Genomic DNA, 20,770 nt, shown 5'->3' with positions numbered 1-20,770 from the left:
AAAAGTTTTATTTACAATTTAGCAATTGTATCAATTTATAAAAAATGCAGCTCGATAGTTAGTTATATTAAAAACAAGAGATTGCACTAAAAGAAACACTATTAAATCGCAAGAAAAAATGTTAAGACTCGCAAAATACTTTCTAAAAAAATACAAGTTGTTTTGGAACGCTATGTGGTATTCATATGCAAAATACATATTTTTTAAATTTGTATTTTGCCAACGTTAAACTGCTGAACAGAGGACACGTGTGTAAATAATAAGGTATTTTATAAACCAGTGGTTCAACCCTTTTATGGCCGAAACGTTTTTCTAGATATCACTATGGAAACGGTGAGTTTACATATGTAAATACGCAAAAATAAATAAAACTGAAAAATGTATTCGTCATACAAATACAATGTGTTTTCTCTTCAATATTTTTTTGTTTTGTTTTGAATATTTACCGAGAGTCCATTTATGAAAAAACCTTTTACGTTTTAATATTTTATATGAGGTGTCTCAACTTGAAATGGAATATCTATCGATTTTTAAGAAAGAATATGGAAGTGATCATCCTAGGGCTTACGACCCAGCATTTTGGCTTACATTAGTGATTACTTTATACACGTTCATTATTTTATCCATTATTTAACACCCACATTACATTCATTTTTGGAAGTTGGATTTATGCAATGCTCTTGGATTTCTCTCACATATTCCATTCGATAAATAGTTGAAATGGAGTTAGCTCCAGAAGGTTCGAGATGGATCGAAGATTTTACTAGTATATTGTCTATATTTCTTAATTTTTTGTGTGTATATTATGTTGAAAATGATAATTAAATTAAAAAAAAAAAAAACAATTTAAATAACTCCGCTGACAAGACACACTAAGTGGCTTGATAAGTCTCTGCAAAAAGCTAAATTATGTTGATAAAAAATATTAATGAATGTATATATGTATTTGTATATATGTATAATACAAACATATATGTTAAAAAAAAATACAGTCCTTGCTACTAGTACATCCTAGATACTCCTTTCGTTTCCATATCTGACATATCAAATACTCAACAAATTAAACATATTTTAAACTTTTTTTCTGATTGCCTTTGCCATATTTATAGATCTTTACATATTTATCTCCAAAACACGCATTTCAATTCCATATCGCAATTTTGTACAAACGTTTAAATATCTTGTTTAGTTTATCGAGAAAATAAGGATAAAAATGTCTTAAGTGACGTTTTCAATGTAGAATACATCAAATTGAAATCAATTGACCCAGCAGAAACTTTTAAATAATATCAAAACCTCCATCAAACTTATCCTTCAAGTCACCACAAATTAATTTAAATTTAAATCCTCATTTCGAGTCATTCAAATCGTTTAACAACCAAATTAACTATTGATATTATTTTTTGACATCTCATCAAAGCTATAGAAGAATATGGAAGTCTGGGCATTTACTGGGCTGACGACCGTCATAGGCTGGTTTAAGTGATCACTTGACACACGTGTAATATTCACCAATTCTACTCATTATTGACAACCACACTACTCAAATTCTTGGAAGTTCTATATATATATATGAACCAATTTTGAAACATTGTTTTTAAATCACAAGAACTTCACTAGAGACATCTATTGGTGAGATGAAAAGAAGCTTTCTTATAAGTATGTGAGGTCCGAATCCTAGATTATAACCACACACATGAGAAACGCCAGAAAATATCATTTTCATTTTTATTATTTAAGCTTACAATTTGACCACATAATTTATTTACAACATTTGAACAAGTATTTGAACACACTCAAAATTTTGTACCTATTGATGTTTCAAAACGCTCATTTAAATAATAATGAATTATTTAACAACACATGTTTATACTAAATCAAGTCAACCATATTGTGATTCGTCCATCCCGTTACCAAGGTCTTTGAGGATTACTTGATATGAGAAGGGTAGACATCAAGTCCTGGATTTTATCCTACTTGAAGAAATTCATGGTTTATTCAAGAAGCAACACATTAAACTTGGATTTTCTGGACGAAACCTATTATTTTGCTTTGATATGGAATTGTTTTCTCTTAAACGAATTTGTTACGGATTCCGGTATACATTTTCAGACTTTTCTCGAAAAAAATAATTGTACATATGAAGAATCCACTAATTATGATAAATTATAATCAATCCTTTTGACATCACCACAAAGATGAAAAAAAAAATGGTTATCTGGGTATTTACAGGGCTTATGACCTGTCACTGGCTGGTTAATTGATCACTTTACATAGGTATATTTACCATTCTACCAATGGTTGACCACTACACTACTCTCTTATATATATCGTTAATCTCATATAAACAAGTGAGTTCACTAGAGGACTTTTATTTAGCAGAGACTCTTTATTTGGATGCTTGCTAGATTTGAATCTCGGTTTCTTTTTACATACCAGGAAACGCCTGAAAACATGATTTCGATTTATTTTTTGTAGCTTATAATTTGACCAGTTATTTTTAATTATAAAATTTTGAGTGTTTCCAAATACTTGTTTTTAATCAAGGTTATCTCCAATTAGGAGTTATTCTTAAATCTTAAACATTCATTATTTTATGTTAAGTGATCACTTATTCAGGCTTTGATAAATCATAAGCCCTGTAAATACTCAAACTTCTATTTTATTTGTCATCAATGTTGAGATGTCGAAATGTAAACCTTTCTATCATAAATATGTGTAAGATTCTTTTTCGTAATTTTTTCACATACTATAAAAACATTATTCTAACTTTTCTAATGGTTAACGAAGAAAAAAACATTGATGTTAGTAGTTTCTCCAAAAAAACATTGGTTTTGGGGTTCAGAATTAAATAAATTACCTAAGGGCGGTAACGTCTCATGAACTTAGTTTTACCGGTCGACAACCAATTTAATGAATGTGCGGCAACTAAGGGTTAAAGCAGTGATTGTGAGAGTTTAATACGTATTTACAAACACGGTGGCTGAAAACTTTTCTAATGAGTTTATTAATTATTAAAATCATTGTACATAATTTACTTACATTTACAGGCGTATTAAAATATGTCTTTTTTTTAATCATATAATTTAATACTTTATATAAAATATACATTTAAATTATGAAACTCATACTTTTTCCGTAAGTACACAGAAAGTTATGTTTTTTATTATAACTACAGACAGTAATAATTAGTAGAATTAAATATTGAATTGTTGGGTAGTATATCCGAAATTCAATTCGGTTATTTAATTGAATTCTGCTTTTATTTACTAAATTATATATGACGCTTTCCGTCTTATTAAGACATTATTAAATACTGTTTCACACACTGTGTATAAAACACTGTGGAGTGTTTGATAATGTCCTAATAAAACGAAACGCGTCACATATGATCATGTATATGTAAATAAAAGTAGAATTTAATCCAATACTTGTGTTTAATTTAGGATAGATTCTAAGATGAAATAATATTTACCACATTTTTAGTGTGTCCAAATACTTGTTCACAAAATCTAGATTACCTCCGATTAGAGGAGTTATTTTCATATTATTTTTTATCATCTCATCAAAGATGAAGAAGAATATGGAAGTCTGGGCATTGAAGTCTAAGAATTTGAGTAGTGTGGTTGTCAATAATGGGTAGAATTGATGAATGTTACACGTGTGTAAAGTGATCACTTAAACCAGCCTATGGCGGTCGTCAGCCCCGTAAATGCCCAGAATTCCGTATTCTTCTTCATCTTTCATGATATGTTAAAAAATAATAATATTTACCACGCAAATTTTTAATTGAAAATTGATGTAATGTGTAAAGGCAACTAGCCGTACCTGGAGTTGCGGCTGTTTGATGTAACACGGCTCAAAGCATTCCTGTAATTGGCTTCTATCTTATACAATCACAGATTTTGCTCTTTCCTTTACCGAGATATTCATTATCCAAATAGCCGTATTTTTTAAAAAAAATTGATACATGTTTTGGCAAAAAACATAATTTTAAATTAATTTTAAGTCATTTCAACTATAAACTACTGTATCCAACTTGCGGCTATTTACCTTTGCACATTAGTGATAGATATTACCACGAAGTGACTGCCGCATCAATTAAGAAAATGGATAAGTTTGAAATATATTTTTTTAATATTTAATTCAGCAAGTTTGATATTTTAAGACACCGTGTACTTTATCTATGTTACGTTTATCTCTACCTGTACGCCTAACGTCCTCGATACCCGATATTCTGTCACCAGTGTCAACCATCCAGATGGAATCGACAAGTGATTTGTAACGATACTCCTAAGGGTTCACGTACAATGTAAACACACATAGGTATACAGGCTTAATATGTAACATTTAGATGTCCAATACGTGTCTTTTGAAGGCAGTGATAGCACTCGTAAAAGGCATCGAGATAACAAAATCGAAGGATTTTCGAAAATTTTTGTTCTTGTTAGTTTTTGGAAAGATAATGAAATATGTAATATTCTCTTTTTTTATATTATTCTTAAGTTTTAATTTAATTTAATTTAAGGAACCGTTTATTTCAACAATATATATGGACTCCTTCTTAACAAAATACGATTGTGCCAATTTGACGGGACTTGTTTTGAAATGTTGCTAGTAAAATATTTGTCACAAGTAAGTACTTATTTTATCCGTCTCCGCATTTAATTGTTTGGCATGTTGCTATCATGGTGAAGGTCTTGGACTCGATTCCCGACGGGATCAAAATAAATATGTAATTATTTTTTAAAACTCTTTCTTATGTTTATTTAAAAATACCACAAAGCGCTGGACTCATCTTGCCCTTATGAGTTGGATGCTTTATTCAGCGTTACATCGATTCGATACGGTGCCCTATGCACCATTAGGTGTAAATAAGGTTCAGAAGAGAAATAATGTACACATATAAATTGTTGTATATGTGTGTGTGTTTGTGTGTGTGTGTGTGTGTGTATGAAGTGTGAAGTTTGATTACAGTTATTGAGATTATTTTGTACAAATAATCATCCTCACACATTTTACATAATTTAAAAGGATTCCCATATTATTGCTTATGCTGTTCTTACTTTGCATAAAATGGAATGTTAAAATTTACAACAAAATCGAAAAATTTAAACGTCAACAAGCACGTTGCCTAAGAAGAATACTCGTCTTCATATATCTAATCCATACCTTCAAAACATTTAGTATTACATACATAACTTTTAGCGGCCACGTTTAGACTGTCACAGCGGTAAGGAAAATTGGCAGTTTAAGATCAAACGTCGATCACGTGATCATAATGGTACCATCTCTAAACATGCATGTGTAAAAATAACAACAAACTCAAGATGTAGGGGCGAATGTCGATTCACCCTTGGAATTGGAAACCGAGAAGGTTGCTAAAATATAAACAAATAATAAATCAGCCGTTCATGATATAATATTATATACCAGACCATTTTAACACGCAATAATTTAACAGCAATTAAATTAAACGCTTAAGGAACAGGACTTCAATTAATATCAAATTAATTTAATTCAATAATAATTCAAATTGAGAGGTAAATATACGACCATTATAATCCATTTAATTATATCTTAACAAAGTAGAAATTTGTAGTAAGTTTATCAAATTAAATCCTTTCAAAACCAATTAAGTTGATTGACTTTTGGAAATTAAATGCTTGTTGTGTATATATATATATATATATATATATATATATATATATATATATATATATATATATATATATATATATATATATATATATATATATATATATATATATATATATATATATATATATATATATATATATATATATATATATATATATATATATATATATATATATATATATATATATATATATATATATATATATATATATATATATATATATATATATATATATATATATATATATTATATATATATATATATATATATATATATATATATATATATATATATATATATATATATATATATATATATATATATATATATATATATATATATATATATATATATATATATATATATATATATATATATATATATATATATATATATATATATATATATATATATATATATATATATATATATATATATATATATATATATATATATATATATATATATATATATATATATATATATATATATATATATATATATATATATATATATATATATATATATATATATATATATATATATATATATATATATATATATATATATATATATATATATATATATATATATATATATATATATATATATATATATATATATATATATATATATATATATATATATATATATATATATATATATATATATATATATATATATATATATATATATATATATATATATATATATATATATATATATATATATATATATATATATATATATATATATATATATATATATATATATATATATATATAAAAATATAAATATATATTTCTTCAAGAATTTAAACTTTAAATTCGAAAAAAATATATCGTTAATTTTTTAAAGGTAAAAATTACTTTTTTCATTAATGGATTCGGCAGTCACTTTGTGGTAAAATCTATCCATTTTAAAATTAATTTTCTACTTAGTAAATACCACTTTTTCTTAAAGTGTAATAAAATCTCAATAAAAAAGATTCTTAATCTTACCAATAGATGTCTCTAGGAAAAATTCTTGTGATTCATGTACAATGTGTATATAGAACTATAAAGACCTTCCAATAATTTGAGTAGTGTGATGTCCATTATGGGTGGAATTGGTGAATGTTACCCCCGTATGTAATGTAAGCCCCGTAAATACCCAGACATCCATACTCTTCTTCATCTATGTTGAGATGTCAAAAAAACTTTATCAAAATGAAATAACGCATTTTTTTTGTTGCATTCATTGTGTAGAGCTTGGTTTCTTAAACTTAAATCTCAGTGAAGCCACTGATTCGATATTAGACCTTGACGCCAATAATTTAAGTCACAGATTCTATTTTAGACATTGTCGCCAATAATCTTACTCACACACGCGATTTTAGAACTTCTGGCTGATAATCTGAGTCAGAGATTAAATTTTAGACCTAGTCGAAAAACAATCTGAATTCATTTTCATTATTGTTTGAGATATAAATAAAAAAAATATTTGATTAAGGACTCAATTCATATACTATTCGTAACCGTGACATTTTATCTTTTTGTATTTATTTATTCATATATTATTATCTGTGGTCTATAAGTGGTAAAATTATTTGGAATAACATGAAAAAAATTATCATAATTGAAGAAGGATGAAGGTAGGCTGAATTGAGTTAAAATGCGATTTCTCAGACAATTGTGCAGCAGAACGATTGATGGTCGAATGTTGATATAAGCAAAAAGAAGCAAGGCTGAGATAAGCATTATCGATAAAATCAAGAAAGGCGCGTTGAGATGGTATGGGCATGTGAATTGAATGAGTAAAGAAAGAATAGCGAAACAAATTATTGAGGTAAATGTGGTCTGTAATATAAGCAAAGTAAGACCGAGGAAAATATGGTATTATCAATTTAGTCAAAAACTTGAAAGCGGTTTTCGATGTTGAAATTGCTGTGACGAAAATAAGGAGTTGTTGAATTGAAATAATTTTCAGAAATTCAAAAAAAAATGGCAAATTTAGTTGGGAGTAGGAGCAGAGGAAGACCGAAAAAACTTGTCATGATCATGTATTTCAAATACTTAGTGGAGAAAGTAGACAGACAGGTCGGGGAGTCGGAATAATCGGCAGCTATATACATATATAAAGAGATGGATGAATGTATAAGAGGCGAAGAATGTGTGCAAAGACAGAGTGATGTACAGCTCTATTCTCTTTGCCTACCCCTGCGAGGAACTGGTGATATGGTTAATTAGTTTTTCAATTGTTTACTAAAATTTTGGGTATCAACGTCGTAGTAATTTTCCTATATTTGATACATGTACTTGATTGAGGTACATATCGGTCACTCATTTCAACAAAGTCAAATATCAAAAATCGACAATTTTCAGTTGTGCATGTTTTCAGAATGCCCAGAAAATGTACTATATCCCAGCAAAAGCAGGATATTTTTAACTTAATATTTACCCGCTACAGGGCAGAAAGTGTTGTTTTTGGATTTAGAATAAAAGGTATTGTATAATTTTATTTTTTTAAATATACTAAATATGTTTCAAATGGAGAAAAAACATTCAGGTTTTACCTAAAAAGATCTGTTGCACACTAAAAAGTTCAATAAGCGGCTTGAGATTTATTTTTAATACATTTTATTCTATTTTTTAACTTTTAAAATGATCTCCTGAAAAATCAAGTTTTTTGATATTTGACGTTGTTGAAAGGAGTGAGCAAAATGTACATATTGTACTATAGTTCACATGTTTGGCGCTACAATATCGTTGCTCTCATAACAGAACGCATTACGTTCGTAGATTATGTTCTCCGGGTACGTCATTATTTAAATTGCTTAACATCCTCCCAAAGTTACTTAGCTTAGTTCAATGACTCGATTCAAAATTGATTAACTTACAAAACTATACATATCGCTCACTCCTTTCAAGAACGTCATTAATCAAAAATCGTCAATTTTCAGTTGTGTACGTTTTCGGAATGCCCAGAAAATGTATTATATCCCAGCAAAAAAGGCATATTTTAACTCAATTTTTACACGCTACAGGGCAGAAAGTGTTGTTTTTGCCTTTTGAAGTAAAGGAATTGTTTTATTATTTTTTTTAAATATACTATATTTTTCAAATGGAGAAAAAACCGTCAGGTTTTACCTAAAAAGATCTGTGCACAATAAAAAGTTCAATAAGTGGCTTGATATTTATTTTTAATACATTGTATTATATTTTTAAACTTTAAAAACGTTCTCCTGAAAAATAAAGTTTTTATTTATTTATGACGTTCTTGAAAGGAGTGAGCGATATGTCAAACAGGAAATGAATATCATAAGAGAAATACGACGAAAAGTTATAAGACGAAAAGTTATAAGAAAAAAGTTATAAATTTCTTCTGACTTACCATTGACTGAACAAGACATCTGGTAAAATGACTATTCTAATGCGTTAACATTTTTTAAAAATAAAAATTTGTTTACAACAGTATAAAAGTATGTTCGCGTCCGTCAGTAGCGGTAATGACATTTGGTTACTGCGCTGGATGCCCCGGGTTCAATTCCCAAGGAGGTGAAAATAAATCTTAATGAGTTTTCACTCAAATATATAGTTCATATTACCACGGACTGTTGCCTGAGGCGCAGAGCTAATCACCTATACAATATGAATTTAACGATTATGATAACACAGCTTCTTAACGACAAAGTGCTCTATGCACCATTGGGTACAAAAACAGATAATGAATTTCATATCACAACTTCCATTTGGGGTCATCTCCTTCTTCTCCAGCAACTCCTTACCTGATCCTACTCGCAATGAATCGTCCTTCTCGTTTCTGCTGCATTTCCTTATACGTCATATTTTATTTCCTCTTTATCAACAAATTACACTTATATGTACATGCAGTGTTCGCCCAGTAATTTAGACATATAAATTAATTTTTAAAAAAATAATTAGGCACGGAAAATAATAAATTAGGTTTTAAAACTTTTTTTAAAAATTTGTTTTTTTTACAGAACATAAAAATAAAGCAATTACATTAAAATTTAAAATACTTTTAATATTAACATACCTTTCTTTCCAACACCAGATCAAAAAAATGTAGACCGGCTGTCAAAAGTCCTTACACAAACAATTAAACATTAATTTATCTAAACAAACGACAACAGGTGTTTTCTTTTTCCATACAAATGTTCACACACCACAAAAATTACATTAAAACACACCGTATACAAATCCCGCAATTTTCGCAAACGCAGTACGACTTCGAAAGTAAATAAAAGTTTGTGTATATAAATTTACGCTAGAGGCATGTATATGATATGTTCGGAGTAAAAGCGGGAACGTCAAACGCACCTGGCGGAAGATGCGAGCGAACTGAGAGCTCCATGGGTCAGTCGAGGCAGGGGGTGGCAGGGTGTCTGGAGGGGGGGATGAGAAGTGGAGTGGGGGGTCGCCAGGGGGAGGTCGGAGTACGAACTGGCGGTCGATAGTAGGGCTTTGTAAGAATCCTTTTCACAACTCTTGAACTGGACCATTTAACAAATTAAGTCGATTTCTGACACTGCCGAAATTTGGTTGAGGTCATGGTCAATGTCAAGTGACGCAGCGGCTCGAAGGACCAAAAGTTTAAATATAAATTTTATATTAGTTTTTGACATCTCATCAAAGATGAAGAGGAATACGGAAGTCTGGGCGTTTACGGGGCTGACGACCGTCATAGGCTGGTTTAAGTGATCACTTTACACACGTGTAACATTTACTGATTCTGCTCATTATTGATAACCACACTACTCAAATTCTTGGAAGTTTTATATGTATGAACCAATTTAAAAACCTTGTTCTTGAATCACTAGAACTTCACTAGAGACATCTATTGGTGAGATGTAAAGAAGCTTTTTATTCAGCAGAAACTCTTATATTATTATATTCTCCTTCATCTTTGATGAGATGTCAAAAAATAATATGAAAAATAACTCTTATAATTGGAGATAATCAAGATTTGTGAACAAGTATTTGGACACACTCAAAATGTTGAATTGTATCCCTTAAAGAATAAACTAAATGAAATTTTCTTTTTAAATTAATTTTTATAACATTTTTAAGAAAAGTCTTTTGTGTAATATTTTTTAAGGATTTTTCGACAACAACTATCACTCATTATTAAATCAAATTAATTAACAAAAAAATACCATGATACAGAAATTTTGTCAAAATTAAAGCAGAAAAGTTTCGGGGATCAATTATTTAAATTTAAGTTTTGCTTGTTAAAAACCACATTTAAAAAAATCTTTGTTTGGATTATTAAAATATTTTAACAAATAAAAGTAGTGATAATCAAGTAAAATAAATTATAAATCATAAATTTATACTTAAATGGATTCATATTACCAAAAAGTTACTCTCAAATCAATTAATAAATTGGTCAAAAATCATTTTAAATTTCAAGGTCATGAATTAAAATAACTTACCTGTAAAAATAAAATCTTTGTAATATCTCCCTTAATCAGAAATTATTTAAGTGGATATATAATAAAAATTTGTTGAAGATGACATATCGATTCGGGGATTATTTATCATTTTGAGAACATTGAAATATTTTTTTTTTGAATTACCTAACGTCCAAGTGACTCTGAAATCTAGCTACGGCTTATGCAACACCGTTTATCATGTCCCTACTCAGGCTTCAACTTTATAAGTTTCATAGCCTATGCCTACTTGTGAGTGGATTTACTCTTTATGTTTAAAGTTACTATAATTTCATGTAATTCACGAGTGAAAATTCTAGGCAAAAACACTCGCAAGAAAAGATGAATTGAAATATGAATTCATTACTTTTCATAGTTTTGTGAGTCTCAACAAAAAATATATACAATTCAACACTATCCTTATCATTCAACCTTCACTTTGTTTTTTAATATAAAAAATATAAACAATACATACCAAGATTTTTAATTATATATCAACATAGATGGCTAAAATATGGAAGACCGGGCATTTACAGGGATTACGAACTGTTATAGGATGGTTTAAGTGTACACTACTTAAGCTAGCCTTTGACAGTTCATAAGGCCTGTAATTTCGCAGTCTTACATATTCTTCTTTATCTATATTGAGATATCAATAAAAAAATATGATCTAAGATTTGGAAAAATATTGAGTACAACACCAGAAAACGAATTTGTTTTATTCACATTTAACTTAATATTTCATATAAAAATATATGTTTAAATAAATATTTAAATAAGCAGTTAACAAACAGTTCCCGAGCTTTCATCGATACATTAATTTACAATAATACTGAATCTTGTGATCATTTTCTCTTAATAATTTATTTGAAAGAATAAGGGTTGAGAAATTATGAAAAAAGCTGTAAAAATCTATAATGTTAATGTAAAAAAAGGTTTTCAAAACTGTAAAAACAAAAAAAAAGTATTCACATAATTTTATTATACAAGAAGTAATAATTATTTTGCTTTATAAAAAAACATGGATTCATTTGGAAATTTAATGAAATTTACTAATCGTGAACATACATAATATAAATATTTCAATTAACAAAACCGTAAATTAAAACAATACCATGTAATTGATCATACAACATTGAAATGCTTTAATAAATTAAGGCTGCTATAACATCAACGGAATCATACACATCATCTGAAATACGCTTCTACGGGTACGAATATGTAAATCCTAGTGCCCGAGTAAGATGATGTTTTTTTTAAACTTGTGTTTCCTACTTTATTACACAATTCAAACCATATGAATCCAAATTCGAATAAGTGCATTAAATATGTATTTTCTTAAAAAATATTTCAAGATTTTTGAAATATAATATTTTCTTTGTTTATATAAAATATTCAAATAAGCTTTTGTACTAAGCTATATCTACTGAGTTGAATTGTGAAATCGCGTTTCTCTATTAAAATTATCAATGTGTCTGCATTCAAGACTTTGGTATAAAAACTATGTATATCATAAAAACCCAATTTTTACAAGACGTCGTAACAACTACATATATTTTATAGCATTGTAGGCATTTGAGAGGTATTTTCTAATAATTCAATATGTTATTTCCAGACAAGAATCAAGAAGTGAAATTTTTGAGAAAAGGTTTTGTATGTTTTTTGACCCAAGGATTTTGAATAAATATGGACCTCTATGAATCTGTATTTCTACAATCACTTAGGATCCTTAATTTTGTTACAAGAAGTAATAATAAGGCATAATAATAAAGGAAAAAATTAAGAAAGCTAGTTCTTTTAAACATTATTTTACTATGATATATTTTTTTTTTCAAAAAATGATAATATAATATCAACATAATCGGTTTGATTAAGTTGATATAAAGTTACACTTCGGCCAACGAATCTGTATATTTTAATTGCGTTACACATTAAAAAAAATGAATAAAATTTCATTTTCAAAATGTAGTACTTCAATATGAAAATGTCATTAAAGCCTTTTTTGAATTTTCTAATAAAACGTGATTTTAAACCGTTCTTATTTCTTCATTCGTAATATTATATGAAAACCTTTCACTGTCTGACATAAAAACCAAAAATATTAGTATAAATAGTTGAACTATAACATTTTTACGTATAATTGACATATAAAGATTGTTTATTTTATATTCATTCCCTTCGTGCAGTCGATTTGGATATTATTATCAAAATTTATCACTTTTCTATTTCTATCTTTTTTACAGAAAATACCAGTAAAAGTCGACTTTGACTAAGCCGTATTAACTCTTCCCGAAAAATTCACTTTTCCTTTAAAACAAATACAATTAAAAAAAATTTTTAAAATGTAATTATAGGTTTCTAATTATTTTAGATATTTTTTCTCATATTATCGTATTATATCACACTATAGTAGCATAGAAAATATTAAGTCCAGTGATGACATATAAGAGTATGTTACAGCTCTTATGTTACAGCAAATGCAGAATTTGAATGTAGGTAATAATTTGACATCTCAATAAAGACGGTGAAGAATATGGAAGTCTCGGTATTTACAGAACTTATAACCTGTTTAAGTACACTTTATGCAAGTGAAACATTTTGTACGTAATTATTAAAAATTTATTCCTGTGGTTTATTTTTTTTTTGTAAAACGGCTGATATTTTTTTAAAAAGGAATAACCACTCATTTTTAACAAACTAACCATCAGGTTGTTTCCCGCAGAGGTAAGCGGATAGAATGTTATGAAAAACCAATCTGTGAAAACATCCATATTCCTCTTCATCTATGATGAGATTATTATTCATTTATTTATTTATGATCCGTAAATAATGTAAAACATGTGACAAGAAATGAAATACAGTGCAATATAAATCGTTTCGATGTTTTTCATTAATAAGTTGAAATCATAAAAAAAAACTTACAGTAACAAGTAAAAGCACAGGTGAAATACACAGGTAAAAAAATAAAAATTATGAAAATTGATGAAATAAAAGTCGGGTTGTGGACCCGTAGTTAGTGTCGCGGACTCTTAAGTCAGATTATTTTTTGACATCTCATCATAGATGAAGAAGAATATGGAAGTCTGGGCATTTACGGGGCTTACGACCGTCAAAGGCTGGTTTAAGTGATCACTTTACACACGTGTAACATTCACCAATTCTACCCATTATTGACAACCACACTACTCAAATTCTTGGAAGTTCTATATATATGAACCAATTTAGAAACCTTGTTCATGAATCACTAGAACTTCACTAGAGACATCTATTGGTGAGATGTAAAGAAGCTTTTTATTAAGCAGAAACTCTTATATTAGTATGTGAGATCCGAATACATCTTAAGTCAGAGTTTCTCTGTTCGAATCCACTCTACCACAATTTGATACATATTTCGAATAATGAGCTTAGGCTCACAGAAATAGTGTGAAATTGAAATATTTGTGTCAATACTAAAAAAACTAATATTTCTTTAAAAAAAAAGTAAAAGTAAAAAGATGTCAAATGTAAAAATCGCTCCTAACCAATTTCGGGTGCGTCTATATACTATCAATTATTAAGACGCATCCAAAATGTTTGGATTGTAAGCCCGAAATTGAATAATTAATCGTCTCGTGATTTTCTCAACCCTGACAGCCGCGGGGGGTATGGGTGTCGCGGGCGGCGGTGGGGTCCGGGCGGCCCCCTCCCCGCCACACGGTCTGGAAGCGTGCAGCGCCGATCGATCATCCCGCGGGCTCCACAGTGCCTGGATATCAACAGGATGAACTTGATCCTCCTCGCCAAGACGACCTTCAGCGCGAGTGCATCTGCTCGGGGTGCCGGGTTCGGCTTCCGCCCCTGCCCTCGCGGGGATTCCCGACATTGGCACCCTGCCGGAAAAGGAAGCGACGGGAACATTGAAAACTTTCGACTTACCTATTATTACCATTCGACTTGTAATCGTATTTTGTGAGCTCGTACAAAGGTGTTTGGAGTTGGGTTTGGTCGTTTTAAATAAAAATTTCAATGCGAAAAAATAATGATTCGGACTAAATAAATAAATAAATATAAATAATAAATAATAATATAAATTAGAGTATATTCATATATATTTACAATATATATATATATATATATATATATATATATATATATATATATAGGTATATATATATGTATATAAGTATATATATATATAAATATATATATATATATATATATATATTATATATATATATATATATATATATATATATATATATATATATATATATATATATATATATATATATATATATATATATATATATATGTAAATAAATTGAATTAAAGTTGATGTTTTTTATTATATATCTTTATCAATCAAATTGGACTCACAATTTGATATTTTTAAAGTCATAATAAAAATGTCTGTCACCGTAATTTGATATATTTCTTGTGGGCTATTATGCAGTTTTTAAAGATAAAACAATGCAACATATATTGCTGATAACATTTCGCAACCTCGTGTTCAATTGGACTTCATAATCATATTGAAAATTGATACGTACATAAAATATATTTCAAAAAAATTACGAATCTCTCACATGAATTCTTTATGGAATGAACTCATGAGTAAAAATACACGTTTTATTTTGTTACAAAAAACGAAAGCTATTTAACAACTTTTTTTTAATCAACACCGGTTGACGAAGAAGAATATGTAAGTCTAGACATTTACAGGGCTTACGATGTGTCATTGGTTGATTAAAGTTGTCATTTTTTACCATGCCTAAGGGATTTCAGGGCATGGTATTTATTGGCTGATCACTGTGAAAGTATGATGAGATGCATGAATGTGGAAGAGGCGAAAAATGTTTGCAAAGACAGACTGGTGTGGCATTCTATTCTATTTTCTATTCTCTAGTTTTTGTTAAATAAAAACACTTTGGGGTAGTTTATTATGAATATATTGCTTCGTAAATACTTAAAATAATTACTCATAAACATCCAGACTTCCATTGAAATACTTACAACAATCTTATTTCGCAAGAATTTGTAAAAAAGGGTGTTTTTTTAATATCAAGGGAAAAATAATATTTACCTCATATTTATTTAAAATAAAAAGAAGCATACCCGTACCTTTCCACAATCCCATACTCCGTTTCCATTATTCTAGATCACTGCCTTTGAATTCATCTTATAAATCAAATAATATTTCTAAGTTGTTCTTAAGAGCTCGGTGATCTGAAAAGGTCAATGCTTTCACAGACATACATATTACAGGAAAATAAACATACGATCATGGAAAATGTGCATTGAATAAAATATGAAATCAAACATGGGTCAAGTTTTATGGAGGTGTTGTTCACCGAAAAAACATTAGTGATTTTATCAAAAGGTAGGTTACCTTTAGTCTTTATTTCAGTCTTGCTTACTCAATACCACTTATTCTAGTAATAGTGGTATTTACTCAGTAAAATTTAAAATGAAAATAGAGAGGTTGTACCAAACAGTGACAGCCGAATCAATCAATGTCACCTTTATTTTTCATATTATAGAAGACATTGAAAAAACATATAATAATAATAATAATAATAAAACCCTTACCGCACCCCAATGGTGCATAAGGCACTGCTTCATATAAACGCAGTGTTATCTCGATCGATTACACATGAAGGAAAGGTGATCAGCCCTCCACTTCAGGTACAAGTCCAGTAAAATATTGAATAAATATTAGAGTAAAAAAATCACTTTTATTTATTAAACCCCCCTGGGAATCGAGCCCAGGACCTCCAGAACGGTAGCCGAGCATGCTGACCATTACACTACGGAGGCGGACAAAAACTTTTTTTGCTTAATATTAACACTGACACGGGATTTTCACCGTACTGATGATATATCAATAAACTATTGTTTATATTAGTCCGCCTTTATAGAGTGATGGTTAGCACGCTTGGCTACTGTTTTGGAGGTCCCGGGCTCGATTCCTAGGGGGGTCAAATAAATATTAAGTGATTTTTTACTCTTATATTTATTCAATATTACCCTGGACTGGTACCTGAAGCGGATGGCTGATCACCTTTCTTTCATGTGTTTACGATCAAGGTAACACTGCGTTTATGTGATGCAGTGCCCTATGCACCACTGAGTGCGGATAATAGTTTTATCTATTATTGGTATCCTAACTTGAGACGAAATCTCTATTGTTCTTTATTTATTTAGTCATATTTCATCATACACGTAATTAAAATTTACAAATAACTGTTATGTGGCCTTACTGAGTTTTTCCTTATCACCATGAAAAGACTGAACGATTATTATGCTCGTCGTAGGTTCGGTGAATGGGCTGAAAACCCTATTCAGCTTGATTGATCCTCTTTTTCAATCCAAAATTTTGTTCAACGACGAGGCACACTTTTGCTTAAATGGCTACGTCAATAAGCAGAGTTGCCATATTTGGAGTGGAGAGAACCCAATAACCTTTGTTAAGACGCCCTTACATCTATGAAAAGTCACTGTTTGGTGTGCGTTATGGGTAGGTGGAAACGTTCGCCAATATTGTTTTAAAGACAATGCCGGCCAGAATGTTACGGTCAGTGAGGAGCGCTATAGAACCATAACTACTGACTTCTTCGTACCTCAGTTGAATGATGTTGATGTGACGGAGCTGTAGTTTCAACAAGATGGCGCAACATGCCACACGGCGGGTGCCACCGTCAATTTATTGGGGGAAATTTTAATTTGATTACCTGTTAAAAAACACCATTTACTTTGTATGATTAGGCAAACTGTTTTATTTTATTTAATATTATTTCAGAAGAGTATGGGATTAAACCATTATCCTTAGGATCGGCGGTTTGCGATATTACCGCAAAGTATCATTATCATTAGGTATTAAATATTAACCTTTTTACCTTGACATTTAAACGTTATTGATTCACAATAATACAAGCTTTCCGTAATTGTATATTGGTAATGTATTAAAGGTTATCAGTAAAATCTTGTAGGCGAACATTGATCAAACCTTATCTTTTTTAGAGTCCATTTAAAGCCAATTGTTTTATATTTTTATTTTTATATTTCTCCTAGTCACGTGGGGGTACACAAATTCAGTTTCGTATTGCGTATACCATGTATTTGCTGATATATTTGACATTTATATTTTACTTGATTTCTCATAAAAGATGCAGAAAAGTTTATAAGTCTGGCTGTTTACAGGGCTTACGACATGTCATAGGCTGGTTAAAATATTCACTGTATGCAATGAAACATTCGCCATTCTACAAATTGGATGGTATACTGTATTTTTTTAAGTTTTATAATTAAAATAATCATATTTGTCCTACATATACCGTCAGTGGAAAAACCTGCCCATATATTTTATTCTGAAAACTAACAAGTGTATTAGTCGTCAAGTTGGCAAATCTGCGTGGCGCGCTGTCATAAGGCGTTTGTGCACTACATGGAATTCCACAGAATTTTACCGTCCGGCACGTCAGTTAGCATATAAAACGAATGATTGGCTTGTGCTTTTGTACATCTTTCTTCGGATCGGTTTGCGAATACGTTGAATCGATCACGCTCAACTGTCGTAGTAGTTTTAATTTTATAAAACCGGACTACCGGACTGTAAAATTCCTTGTAGTGCACAAGCCGGTTTAGTCTGTGCGAGTGGTGTATACTGAAATTTTCAGACAGATTTTTTTTTACTTTCTTTCAATCATGAGTACTACATTGCATATACATATTTTTTTTAATATAAAATACAATATAACGTCCAACTTGTTTTTTAAAACGTCCAATTCGATTTGTAAGGCGTCCAATTAGTTGTGTAAAAGGTCCAATTCGAAGTGAAAAACCTGTACATAGTATATTGAGTAGTAGCGTAGCGTAGTATTGATTACGGTGGAGTTTTAATTAAAATGTATCCCTTACCGAATTTACTATGCAAAGGTAATGAGTATGGCCACCGAGTCTGTTTGGTAATCACAGCCAAAAAGCAATTATGTTCTGACTTACAAAACAAGTCGCGAATGATCTTAGGTCTTAATTACTAAATTAGTTCTACATCAAACTTAAGTTCATGAATAAAAGGTTTCAACTGAAGTTTGCGGTCATTCTGTGGGGGTGGCTACACTTCCTCCCTTCTCTCACCCTTTTGCTCCCTTGGTTCAGAAACGGCCAATCTTTTGATTGGAGGGTCGCGACCCTAGTATTTGTATGCCATAGTGTACAAACATCATTGCAGTGATGTTTTTTTGTGTTTCTGTATTTTTTACCAATAGTTTTACTTAGATAACAGGCAAGTGATTTTCGCCCATAGGTTCTAGATACTAGCATTTATTGTTTTTTTTGTGCATAACGTATATCTATATGTTTTTCTCGATGTTGTAGATATATGAATATTGAAGACATACGTGTATAGAAAATATATTTATATTATAGACATGCATACACATATCGAGAATTTATTATGTAACCAACTAACTCTATAAAACTTGCTTTTTATATTGTGTTTAAATTACATTATAATTCTTACATTAGATGGCAAAATGAAGCAAGCGAAACAATGAAATAAATGCATATTCCTACTTGCATAATTTCTTTGAAATATAAAAATAACTTACTTACCCTCACGGTGCTTCTCCGCAGGGGTAAGCAGAGGTAATCTATCACCACTCCAATCTGCCTTTGGAATCAATCTTCGTTTATTCCACATTCATCCATCTAGTCATATATACCCGCCAATTATTCCTTCACTTCACCTCTCCAGTTTCAAATATTTGACATACTTGACTGAGCCAAGTTCTCATCCTTACCTAACTCCTAAACATTGTAACTCATCAAAACCTAGCATATAGTTCTTTTGGTATTTTTTTATTACGTGCTACCTGCTTTAATTATCCGTAAACTCATTAAAATAGATTCATTCGAATCCTTATCCAGAACTCCAATGGTGCATAGGGCACTGCATCATATAAACGCGGTGTTATCTTGATTGTTAACACATGACGGAAAGGTGATCAGCCCTCCGCTTCAGGTACCAGTCCAGGGTAATATTGAATAATATTAGAGTGAAAAAATCACTTTTATTTGTTAGACCCCCCTCTGGGAATCGAACCCGGGGCCTCCAGAACGGTAGCCGAGCGCGCTGACCATTACACTACGGAGGCGGACAAAATACTTTATATTAAAGAGCTATTTATAAATGCAAAATGAAATCAGGTAGATTTGATATAGATACCATTATTCGGTCGTGATTATTTGATTTTATAAAAAAAAATATTTCATTATAATTTTGAAAACTCATATCGCTCACTCCTTTCAACAACGTCATATATCAAAAATCGTCAATTTTTAGTTGTACTTTTTTTAGGAATGCCCAGAAAACGTACTACATCCCAGTAAGAGCGGCATATTTTTTTTAACTAAATATTTACCCGCTACAGAGCAGAAAGTGTTGTTTTTGTTTTTCGAAGAAAAGGTTTTGTTTAATTATTTTTTTAAGTATACTTAATATTTTTCAAGTGGAAAAAAAAACCTTCAGGTTTTACTTAAAAAGATCTGTTGCACAGTAAAAAGTTCAAAAGGTGGCTTGATATTACTTTTTAATACATTTCATTATATTCTTAAACTTTCAAAACGATATCCTGAAAAATAGAGTTTTTTTTTATATATGACGTTGTAGAGGAGTGAGCGATATTGTAAAATGT

The 20,770-nt window shown here is 29.8% G+C and overlaps 1 protein-coding gene across 1 annotated transcript in view; it reads right to left on the bottom strand.

The window, feature by feature from the left end:
• Ace (Acetylcholine esterase) overlaps positions 1–10,007 on the bottom strand; it is a 97,913-nt gene extending 87,906 nt beyond the window's left edge. The window contains exon 1 of the mRNA XM_088262558.1: positions 9,701–10,007. The gene's annotated coding sequence lies outside the window, so the exon portion shown is untranslated. The remainder of the gene's footprint in view (positions 1–9,700) is intronic.
• Positions 10,008–20,770: the final 10,763 nt, after the last annotated feature.

Source organism: Brachycentrus maculatus, unplaced genomic scaffold, assembly GCF_059751285.1.
Source record: "Brachycentrus maculatus isolate JH-2025_06_01 unplaced genomic scaffold, ASM5975128v1 h1tg000183l, whole genome shotgun sequence".
In the NCBI taxonomy this organism is placed as follows: Eukaryota; Metazoa; Arthropoda; class Insecta; order Trichoptera; family Brachycentridae; genus Brachycentrus; species Brachycentrus maculatus.
This window is presented reverse-complemented; position numbering and strand designations above follow the sequence as displayed.